Source organism: Arachis duranensis, chromosome 3 (assembly GCF_000817695.3).
Source record: "Arachis duranensis cultivar V14167 chromosome 3, aradu.V14167.gnm2.J7QH, whole genome shotgun sequence".
NCBI classification, from domain to species: domain Eukaryota; kingdom Viridiplantae; phylum Streptophyta; class Magnoliopsida; order Fabales; family Fabaceae; genus Arachis; species Arachis duranensis.
In genome coordinates, this window is record NC_029774.3 from 103,150,636 (window position 1) to 103,155,378 (window position 4,743).

Genomic DNA, 4,743 nt, shown 5'->3' on the forward strand with positions numbered 1-4,743 from the left:
CCTAATCCTAATCCTAATTCTAGAGAGAAGTGAGAGCTTCTCTCTCTAGAAACTAACTCTAACTCTAAACTATAAAACTAATGAGTGAAAATGATTGGAATCCCCTTTGCTCTTCAATCCTTGGCTTTAAATAGCATCTTTGGCGCCAAAGTTGGTTGCAATTGGGCCCCACAATCCTTCAGAATTTGTTGGCCACGTTTTCATTAAAAAATCATAAAACGGCACCGACGCGTACGCGCACAGCACGCGTACGCGTCCATGGGGTAATTCGCGGGTGCGCGCAAGCGCCAGATGCGCGTGCGCGTCCATGGGCGATTTCAACTTCTTTGACTTTTCATGATTTCTCCACTTTGCATGCTTTCCTTTTCACTCCTTTGATCCATTCCTAGCCTTTTCAATCTAAAATCACTAGCAAACATATCAAGGCATCTAGTGGAATCAAAGGGAGATTAAAACCATCAAATTAAGGGTCTAAAAGCATGTTTTCACATCTAAGCACAAATAAGGAGACAATCACAAAACTATGCTATTTCATTAAATAAATGTGGGTAAAAGGTCATAAAATCCCCTAAAATCAAGCACAAGATAAACCCTCAAAATGGGGTTTGTCACTATGCATGCTAATTTTTTTTCAATTATAACACATAAAAAAATTATTAAGTTAAACAGAAAATATTTTTGAACATACATCCAAAATTATAAATCTAAAATTTAAATTTAACCATTAAAAAACAATTGTAACACATCTAAAATTATGAAGTGATACACAAAATATTTTAAAAATACATCCAAAATCATAAATCAGAAATTTAAACCTTTGTAGTGGCTGTAATTGCAGATATCATTGTGGTGACAATTTGAGGATTGTGATTCTTTAAGTTGTTCTTCTACATTAACCATTCTCCAATACAAATTAGGAATAAAAGACCATCAAAATCACTGGAAGATACAAAAATAAATTAGATACTTAACGCCAATTCTTCAACTTTGTGATATATGAAACAATTTTAGAATTTATTACAATTCTTGCAGTGGCCGTAATTTCTTTTTCAATTGTAACACATCTAAAATTATTAAGTTATACAGAAAAGATTTTTGAAACACATCTAAAATCATAAATCTAAAATTTATATGTAAACATTAAAAAATAATTATAACACATCTAAAATTATGAAGTGATACACAAAATATTTCTAAAACACATTCAAAATCATAAATAAAAAATTTAAACCCTTAAAGTGACCGTAATTGTAGATACAATAGTGTTAACAATTTGAGGATTGTGATTCTTTAAGTTGTTCTTCTACCTAAACCATTCTCCAATACAAATTAGGATGTTGTACATGGCATGCAAAATCAATGTGATTGAATAACTAAACAGATACATACGATTAACTATGAATCACTTTCTCTTAAACACATCCAAAATACTTGAGGTTCACTTCCGACCAGAAGGATTAGCAACGCTGATAAGGATGAACGCGACAAGGAATAAGACAAAGCAAAGCTGCGGACTGAGTGACAAGGAGGAAGGCAATGCTAAGGACGAGCGAGGTGGACGATGGCGTTGCAGAAGAACGGCGAAGCGGATGAACGACGCTGGCGATAATGTGACGATGCCAGGGAGAAAGGCGGCGATGAAGAGGAAGGCAACACGGACGAATAATCACACGGATGGCGTGCAGGTCTCTGAGGATGATGCGACGACGCCGAGAAGTGGCAACGACGAGGAGAAAGGAAGCGTGGACGAAGAATCCCACAAACGGCGTGCAGCTTTATGAGGATGACGGCTGGATTGAAAGTTTTATGATCTCTTTTAGATCTTTTCTATAATGTGGGTTAATTAAAACCCTTAAGATTTACTTTTAAATTTTAAAATTAAAATCTTTAATTTTATTGAATTTATATTTTTGGATGTATATTTAAATGATAATTTGTTAATAATTAAAAATAATAAAATTGAAATAGAAATTTTAAATTTTAGTTTTATTTAGTTTGTATTTTAAATCTGTATTTAATTTTAAAAAGTCACTAAATCTATTTAGATGTGTTTTTTTTATTATTGTAATAAAAGGCTGAATAAATGATCACTTTTAAAGGATACCTAGTCATAATGTTGTCATAAAAAATAACTCCACATTAATTTTTGTGTCATAAACAATAAATAAGAATTCAAAGCATCTATCTCTTCTCTATTAGGAGAAACTAACTTTAGTCCTATTGTGATCCCACTTAATTAATTAATTAAAATAATTAAAATTAATGTAGCTATTATTTTTTTCAATAATATTTAAATTTATAAATTCAAAAATAATTATAAAGCCACAAATATATCTAAGTTGACCATCCGTTTCAAGCAAACCATATTCAAGGGGAATAATAAAGCTTGAGTATAAGGCATTTACCCACTTGAATGAGAGAGTGGATGGTGGTGGCTTGGGGAGAGGCATTTCCAATGTGCTAGTAAACTCCACTCCCTTGTTTTCTTCCTTGATTGCCTCCACCTTTTCAAAAACCTTTTCACTTTCAATCCTTTGTTCATCAACTTCATCTAACTCTTCTCCATCACTCAAGTCATAAATGGGAGTTTGAGAGAAATCTACCTCCACATCACTTTCAAATTCATTGGAAGAAGGTTCTTCAAATTCAAAGGATTCTTCACCAAGAAGATTGGATGCATGATCTTCATCACCAAGGGAACTCAATTCTTGCTTCACTCCTTCCAAGTCTTCATATGGGATATGCCTTGGAGGTTGTGCACATTCCTCCTCAACATCAAATTTACTCTTCTTGGAGGGATTTTCTTTGATTTTAGCTTCCCATGGAGGTTCCGCATCTCCTAAGTCTTCAACCACTTCTTCCTTTTCTTCAATGGTCATAGGTTCCTCCAATTGTTCTAACACAAAGTAGCATTCCTCCTTTTCCACCGACGTTTCCAATCTCTTCTTTAAGCTATGCTCCTCTTTGGATTCTCCACATGTATCCATGGGAGTTCCTTGAGTGTCCAAAAGTTGGGATGCTAGCCGGTTTACCACCTCATCTAAGGTGGTCATGAATTGTTGCACATCCCTTGTCATCTCCTCTTGTCCTTGAAGAAGAACACCGAGGGTTTCATCCATTAGAGATTGGGGTGGATGGGAGGGTTCATTGTCTTGGAGAAAGGGTTCATTATAGGAAGGTGGTTCTTCTTGGTAAGGTGGTGGTGTGTATTGAGGTGGTTCTTGGGAATAATCTTGGAATTGTGGTTCCATGTATGGCTCATATAGTTCAAAAGGAGGTTGGTATGGTGGGTAAGAATCATGGTCATATGGAGGTGTTTGTTGAAAATAGGCTTGTGAGTGTGGTTGAGGTTCATGTTGAGGATATGATTCATAGGCATATGGTGGTGGTTCTTGAAAATCACAAGGAGATTCACCATAGCCATTTGATTGGTATGCATCATGGAATGGCTCTTCTTCATAGTTCATTGGTGGAGGTTGTTGCCAAGAAGATTGATCATATGCATATGGCTCCTCCCACCTTTGGTTGTCCCATCCTTGATACATATCTCCATTATTATAGTCCTCAACACCTACAACATAGTTGTAATCACACTCATAGCCAAAATGAGAATTCATAATGGAAAGAGAAAATAAGGAACAAAAACTAATAAGAAATAATGAAACAAAATACTAAGACTAGAAAAAACTAACAAGCAATCTAAAAAGCAAGCTATTCACAATATTCACATATATACAATAACCAATAACAGTAAATGGCAATGAAAATAAACTAACAACTATAAAAGGCTCTTGGTAAGGTATGAGAACTAGAAGTTCTGTCCTAGTTATCCTTCTCAATTGTGATGAGAATTGTTCATTGCTACCACTTAGTTAACCCTTGCTAATAAAGGAAAGTCAAGTGGATGAATTGACTTGAGCCACAAGTCCTAGCCAACTCCCAAGGAAAGACTAGCTTTAGTGCACTCCAAACCAATTAGCAATCTCTCCAATTATCAATCAACAAAGGAATTAGATAACTCAAGTGTCACTAATTACTCTACCTAGGCCAAGAGGAACAAAATCTACACTATATCTAGAAGAGGCATTTCAACAAACACATAAAGTGCAATAGAAGTAAACATTATTAAATGCAAGAATTAAAGGAATCTATAACTACAAAAACAAGAGATCAATAATGGAAGAACAAAGATGACACATTTATTATGAATTACCTCTTATTGAATTGAAAGAATGTAGAAAGAACAATACTAGATCTACAACAAAATGTAAGAACAACATAAAGGAAATTACAACAAAAGAATAAAAGAAGATGAATCTAACTACAAGAAATTGAGAAGATAGAAGTAGAAGAAGATGAATTAAAATCTAGATCTAAGAACTAAACCTAATCCTAATCCTAATTCTAGAGAGAAGAGAGAGCTTCTCTCTCTAGAAACTATTTCTAAACTAATCCTAATGTGTGTGTAATGAATTAATGAGTTGGAATCCCCTTTGCTCTTCAATCCTTGGCTTTAAATAGCATCTTTGGCGCCAAAGTTGGTTGCAATTGGGCCCCACAACCCTTCAGAATTCGTTGGCCACGTTTTCATTAAAAAATCATAAAACGGCACCGACGCGTACGCGCACAGCACGCGTACGCGTCCATGGGGTAATTCGCGGGTGCGCGCAAGCGCCAGATGCGCGTGCGCGTCCATGGGCGATTTCAACTTCTTTGACTTTTCATGATTTCTCCACTTTGCAT